The 20,141-nt window shown below is 39.3% G+C and overlaps 1 pseudogene; it reads left to right on the top strand.

Moving 5' to 3' along the window:
• Positions 1 to 2,085: 2,085 nt before the first annotated feature.
• Positions 2,086 to 3,073, top strand: LOC104660601 (annotated as a pseudogene).
• The last annotated feature ends 17,068 nt before the right edge of the window (positions 3,074 to 20,141 follow it).

Raw genomic sequence — 20,141 nt, 5'->3', positions numbered from 1 at the left:
TCATTAATTTGTACAAAAAGCCCTCTGAGTAATCTATAGATGCATTATCCACAAGAACTAAGTCATTCTTACTTTTTAATCTTTACACGCACATGTGCACCACCATCCCAATAGAGAAAAATACAGTTATTTCAGACTACTCCTGTCCTTTGAGACAAACATACAGACATACACGTATCCAGTTTCAAGTTTTTTTCTTTTAGTATTTCAAGGGTGAAACCCATGGACAAGGCTAAACATAACATTTTGATACTTCATGTTAACATGGGGTTGTCAAAGACACTGAATTGTTATAACATCATGATGAGAGGTAAACATATCAAAAGTTTGAAAAAGAGAAGGAGAGTCATGGAGACAAAGAAGAAAAGGAAGAAGGCTGTGATCTAATTCTCAGTCATCTTCTATTGCTAACATTAAAATAATTATAACTATAATTTATAGACTAATCTACATATCAAGACTTTACATACATTACTTAATTAATATTTACAATAAACCTGTAAGATTGATGTTATTTATAACATAAGGAAATCAAGACTGAGAGAGTTTTAGTATCTTGCCAAGGTTTTATTCCTAGAATATGAAATGGACAAAATTTAAACTAAGTCTGTTTTCCTCCAGTGCTCTCATTTATCTCACTACATTGTGAAATGTTCACCATGCTGTCTTATAATTATAAAGTATAATAAGATACGTTTCTTTAAGAAAACAAATCATTAAGACAATGATAGAATTTCTAGAGATATGTCAGAAAGTTATGGATAATAAAGGAAGATTATAAAGTGCTCTGAACATAATCAGTATTCATCTGACACAGGCAATGAGTCCTTTTGAGGGGTGACAGTGGACTTTGAATTTTGAAGGACCAATTCAGATAAAGAAATTTGGAGACAGATTCCACAAAAGGCATAGGTAAGCCTAGTGTATACATATAACTCCAAGAATGCAGGGATGATTAGTAAAACATATATGTAGAAATATATTAACTGTAAGACAAAAGTAATGCACAAAAGATAACTTTTGATAACCTTTTATGCCAGTCTCAAAGTATGATTTTATTCCATGCATTAAATTCACCAAAGGATTTTAATCTTAGGAGTGATATGATGAGATCTGCATTTTAGAAAAAAATCCATGACTTCAGAGTTGAGAGTGAATTGGGAAGGTGTTTATGGCAAAGGCAGAGAGATGTTATGAAATAGTCCAGGTGAGAGAAGTTGGGTGTGAACTAAGGGAGTGATATTGAGGGTTGAGAAGAAGGAGTGGATATAAGAGGGGTTAAAATAAAGTCAATGTGAATTGGTGAATGAATAAAAGGGGATGAGGATTATGAGCAAAGACAGGTGTCAAGTTTTTGGATAGGGTTGTATAGGTAGCTAGGGATGTAATTCAAAATTATGGCCAAAAAGTAAGTAAAACAAATTTGGGAAAAATAGGTGAATTAATCCAATGTTGAATATGTTGAGGATGTGGTGTACAGATATTCATAAAGCAAATGGAAAAATGAATTATATTTCAGAAGGATATTTGGGTAAAGAAACATAAGTTTGGAAGAAATAAAAGTATATAAACAGTTAAAACCATGGGAATAAATGAAGTCAATTAAGAGATAATTACAGAATAGGGAAGAGAGGAGAGGATGGATCCCTGGAATCAATGACATAATAACATAGAGAAAACGGTGGGACTGAGGCTGGGGAATAACTCTAGAGTACCATGTCATGGAAACAGAGGAAGACTATTTCAAAAACAACAGATTGATTTACAGTGGTCGTTAGTGCCAAGAGGCTAATAAAAATAACTCTTTGAAGTTGACAGTTCCAAAATATAAGCAACTGATTAGTAGAGTTTAAGTATCTCTCCAAAAGCAGCTTATGTTTACTCTTATCTCTAAACAAAACCAAGCTTGTATTAATTCAGACATGTGGATGTCTCACCTGTAAAACAATTATCTCCACCAAAGGAGATTTTCTTCCCTGTAGCTAATTTTATTCCCTTCGGTTGCAGGTGAAGTCACTTTATTCTTCTCATGATGATGGCTGCCCGATTTGGACAATGTGATAACGTAGCAGGAATGCAGAAATCATGACTTTGGTTTCTTTTTTCTCTTTCCTCTCCAAGCCGTTGATAATACCCCTTATCGATTCAAGCTGGAGGCTACCCCAGCCTTCTTTTTTCCTGATAGGGATTCCGGGTTTAGAGGAAAGCCAGCACTGGATCACACTGTCCCTGGGCATCTTTTACCTCCTTGCTCTAGTGGGCAATGTTACCATTCTCTTCACTATCTTGATGGACCCATCCTTACACCAACCTATGTACCTCTTCCTGTCCATGCTAGCTCCCATTGACCTGGTTCTGGCCTCCTCCACTGCACCCAAAGCCCTTGCAGTGCTCCTAGTTCATGCCCATGAGATTGCCTACACCATCTGCCTGATCCAGATATTCTTCATCCATGCATTCTCCTCCATGGAGTCGGGGCTACTTGTGGCCATGGCTCTGGATCGCTATGTAGCCATTTGTCACCCCTTGCACCATTCCACGATCCTGCATCCAGGAGTCATAGGGCGCATCAGAATGGCAGTGCTGATGCAGAGATTACTACTCCTCATCCCCTTCCCCATTCTGTTGCAAAAACATCTTCTGCCAAACCACCGTCAGAGGCCATGCTTATTGTGAACCTATGGCTGTTGTGAAACTTGCCTACTCAGAAATCACAGTCAACCAAGTTTATGGGCTGACTGTGGCCTTGCTTGTGATTGGGCTGGATGTCCTGGCCATTGGTGTTTCCTATGCCCACATCCTCCAGGCAGTGCTGAAGGTACCAGGGGGTGAGGCCCAACTTAAGGCCTTTAGCACATGTAGATCTCATGTTTGTGTCATCCTGGTCTTCTATGTCCCTGGAATTTTCTCCTTCCTCACTCACCGCTTTGGTCACCATGTACCCCACCATGTCCATGTTCTTCTGGCCACACTGTATCTCCTCATGCCACCTGCACTCAATCCTCTTGTCTATGGGGTGAAGACTTAGCAGATCTGCCAGCAAGTGCTCAGGGTGTTTACACAAAAGGACTGATCTGAACATATTCTCATTGTTTCCTTCAGAGGCTCATTCTGAGGACACAGCCAGGAGCCTATGACTTGTGTAGATTACATGAATACAGACCATTTTGCAGTGAGTAGTCCTTCTAGTATTACTAGTGCCATGCTAAAGAACACCCACAGATACTTGGCTTATTGGGATGTACTTGGACACCTGGATTTGTGAATATTTTTGCTGTGTTTTCTTTTGTTCTTGACTTCAACATTTCTCTACTCCTTGTGTCAGTAGGACTTGGGGATAGGAGAAATAGATGATAGCTCTGAATGTGCCATCTTTCTCACCTTTGCCCAGTGGTAGACTGTGGGACACTGTCTGGAATTGTACAGTTCCACCCTTTGGTTGTTTTTAGGTTTAGAGTTTCTTCAAAACCTCTAAGTTAGTGCTGGGACCCCCAGATCATTGGCTCCTGTTTACCAATAGGGTCTCTTCAAAGCAGCTGAGAAGGTCATAATGTAAGAAAATAGCATTTATTGCAGTATGGGTATTACTTATTTATTTAAAACAAGCATAAGTGGAGAAGTTATGGTAATAGGTTCTAGGAATAATAAAATATAATTTCCATTTTCAAGGAAGAAATCTGTCTAGTAAATTTATTTTAAAAGATATCTCTTTGTATTTTGTATTTTTAACTTATTTATAGCCATGCTTTGGATAAAGAAGGAATAAGACCAAGTACTGCGTATATGTTTGTTTTATAAATATTCATTAAAAAACCCAAAAGTAACCATATAATTATTAGCATCTAATAATTATAAAATGTGCTGGATTCCAGTGTAGGTAAGCATAGCTATAATAAATAAAGCAATAAGTATAGCAGCAGTTATGGACACTTAAAAATGGGTTTCTCTTTTGGAAATAGGGCATGTGGAGTGGTGTCAATTAGATCTTCCATTTCTGTTAATAGGAACTGGGTGAAAAGTTAAAAGACGACTGCTACAATTGATATATTGCAACCTGTTTGTTGATGTTTCCCTAAGATCTGGCCTAATTATTTCTGTTCCTAGAAGGTAACACATTTTGTTTAGTCATGGAAGAAGTCAAGTCACTGCTACCTTGAGGTAAGATGCTCAGGTGATAAGATTTATTTTGGGATTTCATATTGGTAGGAGGGATAGAGTTAATAGTTGGTTTTTCTAGTTTCTCTTTTCTTAGTAAATTTTACTCATAACTAGTACTCTGTCTTAGAGGCTTAGTATTAGGCCTTTAACTTGGCCGTTGCAAGTAGATGAATTAGGGAGGACTGGTATAAGCTGTTTTTATTGCAGGAGGAATTATATATTCTAATCAGCTTGATTCCCAGTGTAGGGATTAACTCTGGTAAATTGTCCTAGAGAAACTCAGGCTATGATGTGTGACATCTATTGTACAAACTCTCTGAACCCTAGAAAGTCTAAGCTTCATTTTGGTAGGCTATAATAGGAAGTCATTTGCTTATCTTTCCATTTAGACCACTTGCTGATGCTTGCAGAGTGGATATGATAATAGGATCTCAGGCAGCTTTCTTGGATCACAAGACAGAAATGTGAACTGAAGATGGAAGGATAACAATACAGAAAAGCTTTGTTCCTGACACTGTCTGGGCCACCAACCATGACTTGAACCTGAAACAGAAATAAACCTGTATCTGGGTGAAACCACCATATTTTGGGGAATCTTTGTTGCAACAGACCAACCTACAGCCTAAAAAGTATATGTTTTTCATCTCGGATCTTCCAAGTGGGATATGTATTCTTTTGCCTGAAGTATATCTTTTAGAATTCCTCTTGTAAAGGTTTGCAGGTTTTGTTTGTTTTAAAATGTCTTTAATGAAGGGTTCTCTGGTAAGTCATAATTAGGAAATATAAGGGGAACCAGAGGACAAAGAAGAGACTCTTAATTACCTTCTGTTAATTCTAAATCTTTGCACCTCTTCCTACTACCTTATTCCACCTGGACATGAGGCAAGCACAATTATCCAGCCATCTGAAAGACATCACAAAATCTCATAAATGGAACCTTTGCGGAATATAAAATGCAAAAAGAATGAGTGACTGTTTTCCAGGTTTCTCTCTAAAAAGCAGGTCATAGTCTTTTATACAGCTTAGGCTATGGTATTTAAATACAAAAAAAGAGAGCATTTACTACTATCCTTACATATCCATGAGGCAGGTCCTGAAACAGATTAGAACATGATTTCCACTTTTGAAACACAATAACCCCATCCATTGCATCCATTGCTCCCAACAATCTCTGGTCAACTGTATTAGTGACCCTTCTTCCCATATGGAAAAGCAAGCAAAGGAGAGGAGAAACCCGAGAGAAGAGAGATATATTTACTCCCATATGTCCCCCTTGTGGTGAGAGGAAGAAGAGCCTTCCTCTGTGGAAGCATAAAGTGCAGGGAATGAGTTTTGTTCTAATAGGCAGTATGAGGGAGGCTTCTCATCTTTTGAGTGAGGGAACTTTAGGCTTATTGCTAATGTCACATGGGGGCAGAAAGTCATGGGGAGCAGGGGCAGGAGATTTTTTTTTTTGGTGTGTGTGCAGGGTCATAGTCTCTTATCAATACAGAATTAAATTGGAAAACATTAACAATAAGATAGCATGAAAATAGTTAAATAATTGGAAGCTAAATAAATATATCTCAATAACCCATGGATCAAGTAGGAAATCACAGAGGAAGTTAGAAAATATTTCAAACTGATGGAAAAGTACGTATAGCAAAAGTTGTGAGATGCAACCAAAGGGAAAACAGAGAAAAACTTATACTTTAAATGCCTGTATTAGAAAAGAGTAAAGTTGTAAAATCAATTACCTAAGTTGACAACTTAAGAATTTAGAAAAGGAACAATAAATTAATTCCAAGGTAAACAAGAGTAAGGTATTTATAGTGATGAGGGCAGAATAGAGAAGAGCCAATATGGCCGGCTAGACAGCCAGAAAGAGCTTCTCCCACCAAGAGACAAAACCATCAAGAATACTCACAACACTGTGAGAAGATCTTTGGAATGGAGAAATTGAGAGCAGACTGAGGGAGGACACAGACGCTGGGCTGAAAGAGGAGGAAGCTGGAAATCCTGCCTGGGCTTGCTGAGCACCAGGTCTCATTTCTGGCCTTGAGTAGCTCCTGGGGAAGGGGTGAATTGAATAGGCATGATGTGGACCACTCTCCATGTACCTCTGGAATCCTAGCTGCAAGAGACCCCACAACCCCCATGAATATTTGAACTATCAGAGAGAACTGTTTGGAGACATGGAAGGAACAGGACTCCATGTGGAGACCAGAGGGTTTGGCATAGGACTGGCTGCAGCAGAGCACAGTCAGAGACACCCAACCCCCAAGACTTGTCATGCTCCTCTAGGTGGCTTTGACCTTGTTGACTGTTGGACCTGTACAGCACAGGGATATCTTGCCTGTGGGACCAGGCAAGTCTGATCTGAGTGCTGTGCTGTCTGCCAGCCTCTTTCAGGGTCCCAGCATGGCTGCACGTGCTTGCATCACAGCCTCAGTTGCCAAACCAAGGAGCTTCCCAGTGACAAATGCCATAGCTCCTTCACTAGCAGACTCCACCTAATTGTCAGAGCTTTGGCAGAAGCCCCCCCACCCCTTCTGGCATGCACTCACCTGCCTCCTGACCCCACTGTTTTGCTAGAGTCATGAAGACATTGACACCCCACCATCACCAATGCACACACACGTACACAAACCTCAATGTCACCCTACCCCTGCCAACGCACACGTATGCATGGACCCCGCCATGCCATTAAACTACCACTGTCATTGCATTGTCACTGCCACCATGCCACCACTCTGCCACTGCCAGCACATGTGCTGCCCTGACACTGCCTTAACAGACATGCAAGTGAGAACTCTCTTGCCTGTTCCCTGATGAAGCACTTTTGGCAGCACCCTCCATTGGACTGTGAACACCTTTGCTCCTCCAGTGCAGTAGGTGCTTAACTTAGAGGGACCAGAGAACAAAGCCATGGGCCTTGTCCCAACCCCTCAGGGTTACAGCACACAACCCAGGAGTGCTGAGTTGAGCTGTGGCCCCCTGAAAATATCTATGAAGATAGTTGATTGAATCCAGCTTGCACCACAGAGAAACCCTCAGGGGCACCAAAGAATATAAAAGCAAAAAGCCTCATCCTAAGGACAAATTCAAATATTAAAGGAACACCAACCAACACAGATGAGGAAAAACGAGCATAAGAACTCTGTCAACTCAAAAAGACAGAGTATCTTCTTACCTCCAAATGACCACCTAGTTCCCAGCAATGGTTCTCAACCAGGCTGAGATGGCTGAAATCTCAGACAGAGAATTCAGAATCTGGATGGCAACAAAGATCATAGAGATTCAGGAGGAAGTGGAAACCCACTCCAAGGAATCTAAGGAATCCAGTAAAATGATAGAAGAGCTGAAAGACAAATAGCCATTTTAAGAAATAACCAAACTGATTTGATAGAGCTGAAAAACTCACTACAGGAATTTTGTAATACAATTAGAAATACTAACAGCAGAATAGACAAACTAAGGAAATAATCTCAGAGCTTGAAGATTACTCTTTGAATCAATTCATTCAGACAAAAATAAGAGAAAAGAATAAAGGGGGGGCGGAGCAAGATGGCCGAATAGGAACAGCTCCAGTCTCCAACTCCCAGCGCGAGCGACACAGAAGACCGGTGATTTCTGCATTTTCAACTGAGGTACTGGGGTCATCTCACTAGGGAGTGCCGGAAAATCGGTGCTGGTCAGCTGCTGCAGCCTGACCAGCGAGAGCTGAAGCAGGGCGAGGCATTGCCTCACCTGGAAGTGCAAGGGGGAAGGGAATCCGTTTTCCTAGCCAGGGGAACTGAGACACACAACACCTGGAAAATCGGATAACTCCCACCCCAATACAGCACTTTAAGCAAACAGGCACACCAGGAGAATATATTCCACACCTGGCCGGGAGGGTCCCACGCCCACGGAACCTCCCTCACTGCTAACACAGCAGTCTATCGGCAGGGCAGCAGCGAGGCTGGGGGAGGGGAGCACGCCATTGCTGAGGCTTAAGTAGGTAAACAAAGCCGCTGGGAAGCTCGAACTGGGTGGAGCACACAGCAGCTCAAGGAAGCCTGCCTGTCTCTGTAGACTCCACCTCTGGGGACAGTGCACAGCTGAAGACCAACAGGGGAAGCAGCGGGGGCCGGTGCAGACGCGAACGACTCTGTCTGACAGCTTTGGGGAGAGCTGTGGAACTCCCAACTCGGAGGTTGAGATCTGAGAACGGACAGACTGCCTGCTCAGGTGTGTCCCTGACCCCTGAGTAGCCTAGCTGGGAGAAATCCCCCACTAGGGGCAGTCTGACACCCCACACCTCACAGGGTGGAGTACACCCCTGAGAGGAAACTTCCAAAGGAAGAATCAGACAGGTACACTTGCTGTTCAGCAATATTCTATTTTCAGCAAACTCTGCTGCTGATACCCAGGCAAACAGGGTCTGGAGTGGACCTCAAGCAATCTCCAACAGACCAACAGACAGTCCTTCTGACTGTCAGAAGGAAAACTATCAAACAGGAAGGACACCTATACCAAAACCCCATCAGTACGTCACCATCATCAAAGACCAGAGACAGATAAAACCACAAAGATGGGGAAGAAGCAGGGCAGAAAAGCTGGAAATTCAAAAAATAAGAGCGCATCTCCCCCAGCAAAGGAGCGCAGCCCATCGCCAGCAACGGATCAAAGCTGGTCAGAGAATGACTTGGACGAGAGGAGAGAAGAAGGCTTCAGTCCATCAAACTTATCAGAGCTAAAGGAGGAATTACGTACCCAGCGCAAAGAAACTAAAAATCTTGAAAAAAGAGTGGAAGAATTGATAGCTAGACTAATTAATGCAGAGAAGATCATAAACGAAATGACAGAGATGAAAACCATGACACGAGAAATACGTGACAAATGCACAAGCTTCAGTAACCGACTCGATCAACTGGAAGAAAGAGTATCAGCGATTGAAGATCAAATGAATGAAATGAAGCGAGAAGAGAAACCAAAAGAAAAAAGAAGAAAAAGAAATGAACAAAGCCTGCAAGAAGTATGGGATTACATAAAAAGACCAAATCTACGTCTGATTGGGGTGCCTGAAAGTGAGGGGGAAAATGGAACCAAGTTGGAAAACACTCTTCAGGATATCATCCAGGAGAACTTCCCCAACCTATTAGGGGAGGCCAACATTCAAATTCAGGAAATACAGAGAACGCCACAAAGATACTCCTCGAGAAGAGCAACTCCAAGACACATAATTGCCAGATTCACCAAAGTTGAAATGAAGGAAAAAATCTTAAGGGCAGCCAGAGAGAAAGGTCGGGTTACCCACAAAGGGAAGCCCATCAGACTAACAGCAGATCTCTCGGCAGAAACTCTACAAGCCAGAAGAGAGTGGGGGTCAATATTCAACGTTCTTAAAGAAAAGAATTTTAAACCCAGAATTTCATATCCAGCCAAACTAAGTTTCATAAGTGAAGGAGAAATAAAATCCTTTACAGATAAGCAAATGCTTAGAGATTTTGTCACCACCAGGCCTGCCTTACAAGAGACCCTGAAGGAAGCCCTAAACATGGAAAGGAACAACCGGTACCAGCCATCGCAAAAACATGCCAAAATGTAAAGACCATCGAGGCTAGGAAGAAACTGCATCAACTAACGAGCAAAATAACCAGTTAATATCATAATGGCAGGATCAAGTTCACACATAACAATATTAACCTTAAATGTTAATGGATTAAATGCTCCAATTAAAAGACACAGACTGGCAAACTGGATAAAGAGTCAAGACCCATCAGTCTGCTGTATTCAGGAGACCCATCTCACAGGCAGGGACATACATAGGCTCAAAATAAAGGGATGGAGGAAGATCTACCAAGCAAATGGAGAACAAAAAAAAGCAGGGGTTGCAATCCTAGTCTCTGATAAAACAGACTTTAAACCATCCAAGATCAAAAGAGACAAAGAAGGCCAATACATAATGGTAAAGGGATCAATGCAACAGGAAGAGCTAACTCTCCTAAATATATATGCACACAATACAGGAGCACCCAGATTCATAAAGCAAGTCCTTAGAGACTTACAAAGAGACTTAGACTCCCATACAATAATAATGGGAGACTTCAACACTCCGCTGTCAACATTAGACAGATCAACGAGACAGAAAGTTAACAAGGATGTCCAGCAATTGAACTCATCTCTGCACCAAGCGGACCTAATAGACATCTATGGAACTCTCCACCCCAAATCAACAGAATATACATTCTTGTCAGCACCACATCACACTTATTCCAAAATTGACCACATAATTGGAAGTAAAGCACTCCTCAGCAAATGCAAAAGAACAGAAATTATAACAAACTGTCTCTCAGACCACAGTGAAAGGGAATTAGAACTCAGGACTAAGAAACTCAATCAAAACTGCTCAACTACATGGAAACTGAACAACCTGCTCCTGAATGACTACTGGGTACATAACGAAATGAAGGCAGAAATAAATATGTTCCTTGAAAGGAATGAGAACAAAGATACAACATACCAGAATCTCTGGGACACATTTAAAGCAGTGTGTAGAGGGAAATTTATAGCACTAAATGCCCACAAAAGAAAGCTGGAAAGATCTAAAATTGACACTCTAACATCACAATTAAAAGAACTAGAGAGGCAAGAGCAAACACATTCAAAAGCTAGCAGAAGGCAAGAAATAACTAAGATCAGAGCAGAAATGAAGGAGATAGAGACACAAAAAACCCTCCAAAAAATCAATGAATCCAGGAGTTGGTTTTTTGAAAAGATCAACAAAATTGACAGACCGCTAGCAAGACTAATAAATAAGAAAAGAGAGAGGAATCAAATAGACGCAATAAAAAATGATAAAGGGGATATCACCACTGACCCCACAGAAATACAAATGACCATCAGAGAATACTATAAACACCTCTAAACAAATCAACTAGAAAATCTAGAGGAAATGGATAATTTCCTGGACACTTACACTCTCCCAAGGCTAAACCAGGAAGAAGTTGAATCCCTGAATAGACCAATAGCAGGCTCTGAAATTGAGGCAACAATTAATAGCCTACCCACCAAAAAAAGTCCAGGACCAGATGGATTCACAGCTGAATTCTACCAGAGGTACAAGGAGGAGCTGGTACCATTCCTTCTGAAACTATTCCAATCAATAGAAAAAGAGGGAATCCTCCCTAACTCATTTTATGAGGCCAACATCATCCTGATACCAAATCCTGGCAGAGACACAACAAAAAAGGAGAATTTTAGACCAATATCCCTGATGAACATCGATGCAAAAATTCTCAATAAAATACTGGCAAACCGGATTCAGCAGCACATCAAAAAGCTTATCCACCATGATCAAGTTGGCTTTATCCCTGGGATGCAAGGCTGGTTCAACATTCGCAAATCAATAAACGTAATCCAGCATATAAACAGAACCAAAGACAAGAACCACATGATTGTCTCAATAGATGCAGAAAAGGCTTTTGACAAAATTCAACAGCCCTTCATGCTAAAAACGCTCAATAAATTCGGTATTGATGGAACGTACCTCAAAATAATAAGAGCTATTTATGACAAACCCACAGCTAATATCATACTGAATGGGCAAAAACTGGAAAAATTCCCTTTGAAAACTGGCACAAGACAGGGATGCCCTCTCTCACCACTCCTATTCAACATAGTGTTGGAAGTTCTGGCTAGGGCAATCAGGCAAGAGAAAGAAATCAAGGGTATTCAGTTAGGAAAAGAAGAAGTCAAATTGTCCCTGTTTGCAGATAACATGATTGTATATTTGGAAAACCCCATCGTCACAGCCCAAAATCTCCTTAAGCTGATAAGCAACTTCAGCAAAGTCTCAGGATACAAAATTAATGTGCAAAAACCCCAAGCATTCTTATACACCAGTAACAGACAAGCAGATAGCCAAATCAGGAATGAACTTCCATTCACAATTGCTTCAAAGAGAATAAAGTACCTAGGAATCCAGCTTACAAGGGATGTAAAGGACCTCTTCAAGGAGAACTACAAACCACTGCTCAGTGAAATCAAAGAGGACACAAACAAATGGAAGAACATACCATGCTCATGGATAGGAAGAATCAATATCGTGAAAATGGCCATACTCCCCAAGGTTATTTATAGATTCAATGCCATCCCCATCAAGCTACCAATGAGTCTCTTCACAGAATTGGAAAAAACTGCTTTAAAGTTCATATGGAACCAAAAGAGAGCCCGCATTGCCAAGACAATCCTAAGTCAAAAGGACAAAGCTGAAGGCGTCACACTACCTGACTTCAAACTATACTACAAGGCTACAGTAACCAAAACAGCATGGTACTGGTACCAAAACAGAGATATAGACCAATGGAACAGAACAGAGTCCTCAGAAATAATACCGCACATCTACAGCCATCTGATCTTTGACAAACCTGAGAGAAACAAGAAATGGGGAAAGGATTCCCTATTTAATAAATGGTGCTGGGAAAATTGGCTAGCCATAAGTAGAAAGCTGAAACTGGATCCTTTCCTTACCCCTTATACGAAGATTAATTCAAGATGGATTAGAGACTTAAATGTTAGACCTAATACCATAAAAACCCTAGAAGAAAATCTAGGTAGTACCATTCAGGACATAGGCATGGGCAAGGACTTCATGTCTAAAACACCAAAAGCAACGGCAGCAAAAGCAAAAATTGACAAATGGGATCTAATTAAACTAAAGAGCTTTTGCACAGCAAAAGAAGCTACCATCAGAGTGAACAGGCAACCTACAGAATGTGAGAAAATTTTTGCAACCTACTCATCTGACAAAGGGCTAATATCCAGAATCTACAAAGAACTGAAACAAATATACAAGAAAAAAACAAACAACCCCATCAGAAAGTGAGGAAAGGATATGAACAGACGTTTCTCAGAAGAAGATATTCATACAGCCAACAGACACATGAAAAAATGCTCATCATCACTCGCCATCAGAGAAATGCAAATCAAAACCACAATGAGATACCATCTCACACCAGTTAGAATGGCAATCATTAAGAAGTCAGGAAACAACAGGTGTTGGAGAGGATGTGGAGAAATAGGAACACTTTTACACTGTTGGTGGGATTGTAAAGTAGTTCAACCATTATGGAAAACAGTATGGCAATTCCTCAAGGATCTAGAACTAGATGTACCATATGACCCAGCCATCCCACTACTGAGTATATACCCAAAGGATTATAAATTATTCTACTACAAAGACACATGCACATGTATGTTTATTGCAGCACTATTCACAATAGCAAAGACTTGTTATCAACCCAAATGTCCATCTGTGACAGACTGGATTAAGAAAATGTGGCACATATACACCATGGAATACTATGCAGCCATAAAAAAGGATGAGTTTGCGTCCTTTGTAGGGACATGGATGCAGCTGGAAACCATCATTCTTAGCAAACTATCACAAGAACAGAAAACCAAACACCACATGTTCTCACTCATAGGGGGGAACTGAACAATGAGATCACTTGGACTCGGGAAGGGGACCATCACACACTGGGGCCTATTATGGGGAGGGGGGAGGAGGGAGGGATTGCATTGGGGAGTTACACATGATATAAATGATGAATTGATGGGTGCTGACGAGTTGATGGGTGCAGCACACCAACATGACATAAGTATACATATGTAACAAACCTGCACGTTATGCACATGTACCCTAGAACTTAAAGTATAATAAAAAAATAAAAAATAAAAAAATAAAACAAATAAAAAAATAAAAATAAAATAAAAAAAGAATAAAGAATAAAAAAGAATAAACACAACTTTTATTAAATATGCAATTATGTTAAGAGACAAAACCTATGACTGATTTACATCCCTGGAAGAGAGGGAGAGGGAGCAAGCAACTTGGAAAACACATTTGAAAATATTCTCCATGAAAATTTCTCCAACTTCAGTAGAGAGGTTGACATTCAAATTCAGGAAATGCAGAGAACCCCATCTACAAGATGACTATCCTCAAGACACATAGTCATCAGATTCTCCAAGGTTTTCATGAAATAAAATGTATTAAAGACAGCTAGAAAGAAGGGGCAGACCACTTACAAAAGGAAGCCCACCAGATTAACTGTGGACCTTTCAGCAAAAACATCACAAACCGAAAGAGACTGCGGACCTATTATCACTATCCTTAAAGAAAAGAAATTCCAATCAAGAACTTCATATCCAGCCAAACTAAGCTTCATAAGAGAAGAAGAAATAAAATCCTTTTTAGACAAGCAAATGATAAGGAAATTTGTTAGCAGCAGACCTGCCTTACAAGAGGTCCTTAAGGAAGTGCTAAGCATGGAAATGAAAGACTGTTGCTGACCACCACTAAAACACACTTAAGTACCTATACTATTGGCACTATAAAGCAAGTACACAATCAAGTCTACATAACCACCAACTAAAAACATGACAGGATCAAATCTGCATATATTAATATTAACCTTGAGAATAAATGGTGTAAAAATCCTACTTAAAATGTTCAAATTTGTAAGTTTGATAAAGAAGCAAGACCTAACTCTGTGCTGTCTTCAAGAACTTTGTCTCACATGCAATGATATCCATAGGCTCAAAGCAAAGGAATGGAGAAAAAATCTATCAAGCAAATGGAACACAAAAAGGGCAAGTGTTGCTATTTTTATTTCACACAGAACTGACTTTAAACCAACAGGGATCAATGAGGACAAAGATGGTCATTTCATAATGATAAAGAGTTCAATTCATTGAGAAGACTCAACTATCCTAATTATGTATGCAGCCAACACTGAGCATTCATAAAAGAAGTCCTTAGAGTCCTATAAAGATACTTAGATAACCACAGAATAGTAATGGGAGACTTCAATACCCCGTTGATAGTATCATACAGATGATTGAGGCAGAAAACTAGCAAAGATCTTCAGGACCTAAACTAAGCACTTGAATAAATGGACCTAAGAGACATCTACAGAACACTCCACCCAACATCCACAGAGTATACATTCTGCTACTTTGCACAGGGTACTAATCTAAAATCAATAACATGCTCACCTATAACCAATTCTCAATAAATTCAACAAAATTGAAATTATACCAACTACATTCTCAGATAACAGCACAACAAAAATAGAAGTCAATACCAAGAAAATCTCTCAAAACCATACAATTACATGGAAAGTAAACAATCCATTCCCAAATGATTTGGGGTAAATAATGCAATTAAAGCAGAAATCAATAAATTATCTGAAACTAATGAGAACAGAGATACAACATATGAGAATCTCTGGGACACAGCTAAAGCAATGTCAAGAGGAAGGCATATAGTGCCAAATGATCACATCAAAAGTTTAACAACCTAACTTCATACCTAGAGGAACTAGAAAAACAAGAAGAAAACAACTCCAAAACTAGTAGAAGAAAAGAAATAACCAAAACCAGAGATAAACTGAATGAATCTGAGATGCAAAAAACTATACAAAAGATCAATGAAACCAAAACGTTGTTCTGTGAAGAAAAAATTAAGATTGATAAACCACTAACTAGGCTAATAATAAAAAAAGGGAATATCCAAATAAACACAATCAGAAACGGCAAAGAGGATGCTACTATTGACTCCACAAAAATACAGAAAGTCTTCAGAGACTATTATGAACATCTCTACAGACACGAATGATAAAATCTAGAAAAAATGGATAAATTCCTGGAACATACGAAACATACGACCTTCCAAGATGAAATGAGGAAGAAATTGAAACCCTGTACAGACCAGTATTGAGTTCCAAATTTGACTCAGTCATAAAAAAACCCTAACAACCAGAAAAAGCCCTGGATCATATGGATTCACAAGTGAATTCTTCAAGATGTGTAAAGAAGAGTTGGTACCAATCCCACTGAAACTATTCCAAAGAATTGAGAAGGAAAGACTTCCCAATTTATTCTATGAGGCCAGCATCATTTTGATACCAAAATCTGGCAGAGACACAATTACAAAAGAAAACTTCAGGCCAATATCCCTAATGGACATAGATGCAAAAATCCTAAAAAACAAACAAACAAACAAACAAAAACTAGCAAACTAAATCCAGTAGCATATCAAAAAGCTAATCCACCATGATCAGATAGGGTCTATTTCCGTGATGCAAAATTGGTTCAGCATATACAAATCAATAAATGGGGTTCATCTCACAAACAGAACGAAAACCAAAACTATGTAATCATCTGAATAGACACAGAAAAGTCTTCTGATAACATTCAACATCCCTTCATGTTAAAAACCCACAACAAACTAGGCATCCATCCAAGGAACATCCTTCACAATAATAAAAGCCAGCTATGACAAACCCACACCCAACATCATACTGAATGAGCAAAAGCTGGAAGCACTCCCCTTGACAACTGGAACAAGAAAAGAATGCCCACTCTCACCACTCCTATTCAGCATACTACCCGAAGTCCTGGACAGAGCAATCAGGCAAGAAAAAGAAATAAAAGACATCCAAATAGGAAGAGACGAAGTGAAACTATCTCTCTCCACAGAAGATATCCTTCTATATCTAGAAAACTCCATAGTTTCTGCCTAAAGGCCCCTAAATCTGATTTAAAAAAAAAACTTCAGCAAATTCCAGGACACAAAATCAATGTACAAAAATCAGTAGCATTCCTATACACACCAATACTATCCAAGCTGAGAACCAAGTCAACAATACAATCCCATTACAATAGCCACAAAAATTTAAAAACCTAGAAATACAGATAACCAGGGAGATAAAATATCTCTATAACCAGAATTACAAAACACTGCTGAAAGAAATTAGAGGCAACATTAAAAAATGGGAAAACATTCCATGCTCATGGATAGAAAGAATCAATATTGTTAAAATATTCCCCATACTGCCCAAAGCAATTTAGAGATTCAATACTATTCCTACCAAGCTACTAATGACATTTTTCACAGAATTAGAAAAAAACTACTGTAAAATTCATATGGAACTAAAAAGATACTGAATAGCCAAAGCACAAAGAACAAAGCTGTAAGCAATACATTACCCAACTTCAAACTGTACTACAGGGCTTTGGTAACCAAAAAACAGAGTACTGGTACAAAAAGACACACAGACCTATGGAAAGGATTACAGAACCCAGAAATAATGCTGCACATCTGCTATATTTTATCTTCAACAAAGTCAACAATAACAAGCAATGGGGAAAAGACTCCCTATTCAATAAATGATGCTGAGATACCTGGCTGCCATATGCAGAAGATTGAAACTGGACACCTTCCTATCACCATAAAAAAATCAACTCAAGATGAATTAAAGACTTAAGTATAAAACTTAAATCTATAAAAGCCTATAAGAAAATCTAGGAAATATCATTCTGGATATAGGCCCTGGTAAATATTTTATGATGAAGACTCCAAAAGAAATTGCAACAAAAACAAAAATAGACAAGTGGGACCTTGTTAAACAAAAAACTTTGCACAGCAAAATAAATTATCAATACAGTAAACAGATAACTTATATAATAGGATAAGATATTTGCAAACTATGCATCTGACTAAGGTCTAATATCAAGAATCCATAAGAAACTTAAATGAATCAACAAGAAAAACCCAAACAACCCTATTAAAAAATGAGCAAATGGCATGAACAGACACTTCTCAAAAGAAGACATGCGTGTGGTCAGCAAGCATAGGAAAAAATACTCAACACCACTAACCATTAAAGAAGTGAAAATCAAAACCACAAGGAGATACCATTTTATAGCAGTCAAATGGCTATTATCAAAAAGCCAAAAAGTAACAGATGCTGGCAAGATACCAGAGCAATAGGAACACTTATACACTGCTGGTGGTAATGTAAATTAGTTCAGCCACTGTGGAAAGCAGTCTGGAGATTTCTCAAAGAACTAACTATGGAACTACAATTTGACTCAGAAATCCTGTTACTGGGTATATATCCAAACGAATATGTATAGTTCTATGATGAAGACACATTCATTTGAATGTTCATTGGAGCACTATTCACAACAGCAATGACATGGAGTCAACTTATATGCCCATCTGTGGTGGGCTGGATAAGGAAAATGTGTTACATATACACCATGGAATACTACACAGCCATAAATGTGAAATCATGTCCTTTGCAGCAATATGGATGCAGTAGGAGACCATTGTCCTTTGTGAGTGAATGCAGGAACAGAAAACAAAATACCACATGTATAAGCAGGAGTGAATATTGAATACAGTTGAACACAAAGAAGGGAACAATAGACATTGGGGCCTACTTGACGGTGGTGGGTGGGAGAAGGGTGAGGGTCAAAAAACTATCTACAAGGTCTTATTCTCATTACCTGGATGACTAAATATTCTGTACACCAAACCCCTACAACATGCAATTTATCCACGTAACAAACTTGCATATGTATACCCCATGATCCTAAAATATAAGGTGAAAAAAAAAAAAAGACAAGAGAAGAGTCAATAAAATATAAAACAGAAACAGTAGAGAAAAGTTAACCAATCTCCGCATTGGTTTGGTAGAAAAGATTGATAAAATTAATAAGGCCTGAGTAAGAGCTATGAAGGAAAAAGAATCACAAATAATCAAAATGATGATTGAACAAGTGTTACTTCTACAGATTATACTAGATATTAGGATAGTAAAATAAGTGTTACAAATAACTCTAAGCCAATAAAATACCCATTTATTTATAGATTTTAGGATGCAAAAGGTATGTGAATTCCAGCCACCAAACACCATAAGGAGAGAGTTGTGACTGGAAATTCTCTCTTTTTTTTTTTTTTATGTTTGTGTAGTATTTCATGGTGTATATTTATCACATTTCCTTTTTCCAATCCACCGTTGGTGGCATCTTTTAGAATCAGGGAGTACATGTACAGGTTTGTTACTTGAGTATATTGCATGCTGCTGAGGTTTGGTGTACAAATGATCCCCTTTCCCAGTTACTGAGCATAACACCAAACCGTTAGTTTTTCCACCCTTGCCCCTCTCCCTTCCTCCTCTAGTAGTCTCCAGTGTCTATTGTTGCCAAAAGATAACTTTTCCTTCCATTTTCCCTTTCCCTTCATCTTTCATTTTCCCTCTTTTCTTTTACCCCTTCCTATTTCCCTTCTGTTCTCTTCCCTTTACTTCCTATTCCTTCTCTTTCCTTACAGTTCCTTTTCTTTTTTCTTCTAATCCTTCTTCCTTTTTCCTTCCCTCTTTTCATTCTTTCCCTCTTTCTCCCTCACTCCTTCCTTCTCTCCCTTTTCCTCTGCCTCTCCCAGTTCCTTTCCTCTTACTCTTAGAGCCAAGTCCAAGACAACAGCTATCTCTACCATCTTCCTTTCCTGAACTGCCCCCTTTCCACTCACTAAGAATGTCTTCTTTCACAAACGCTGGCCTTAAGAGGCTGTCTGATATGAACTCTTAGTAGGCCCAGGCCCAGGCCCAGGCCCCAGACTTTGTATTTTATCTCCAGAATAGATGATCTGGACTTTCTCTTTATACTGATGACAGTACACTGAGAAAAAAAATACATATTAGTGAAGTAAACAGGCATTAGAGGTAGAACTTTATATTTTACAGTTGGTGCCCAGTAGGAGAAAAGTCTGAGGAGTATATGAGGAGTAATCACCCAAAAGAAAAGATGAGGACACCAAGGAATCAGTTTCATATAAAATAGTGCAACTGATAATAACTAACTCATATAGTGTTTACTACAAGCTCAGTATTGTTCTAAGTGTTGACTGTTTTAATCTTCACAAGCATTCTACAAAATAGGTCACTATTACTATCGTCATGTTAAATGTGAAAACTGAGACCCAGAGAGGTAAAGTGATTTGTCCAAAGTACCATGGCTAGTAAGTGATGGTGCTAGGATTTTCACCCAGACAGCGTACAGTCCTCACCATAGATCCTTGTCCTCCACCTGTCTGTCGTTCTACACAAACTGCTGGTAATTTGCATTATTGGGATGCCATTCCATGCTACATCCAATGTTCCATT

Source organism: Rhinopithecus roxellana, chromosome 15, assembly GCF_007565055.1.
Source record: "Rhinopithecus roxellana isolate Shanxi Qingling chromosome 15, ASM756505v1, whole genome shotgun sequence".
Lineage (NCBI taxonomy): Eukaryota > Metazoa > Chordata > Mammalia > Primates > Cercopithecidae > Rhinopithecus > Rhinopithecus roxellana.
The sequence above is the reverse complement of the archived record's forward strand: the minus strand, read 5'-3'. Positions and strand labels throughout refer to the sequence as shown.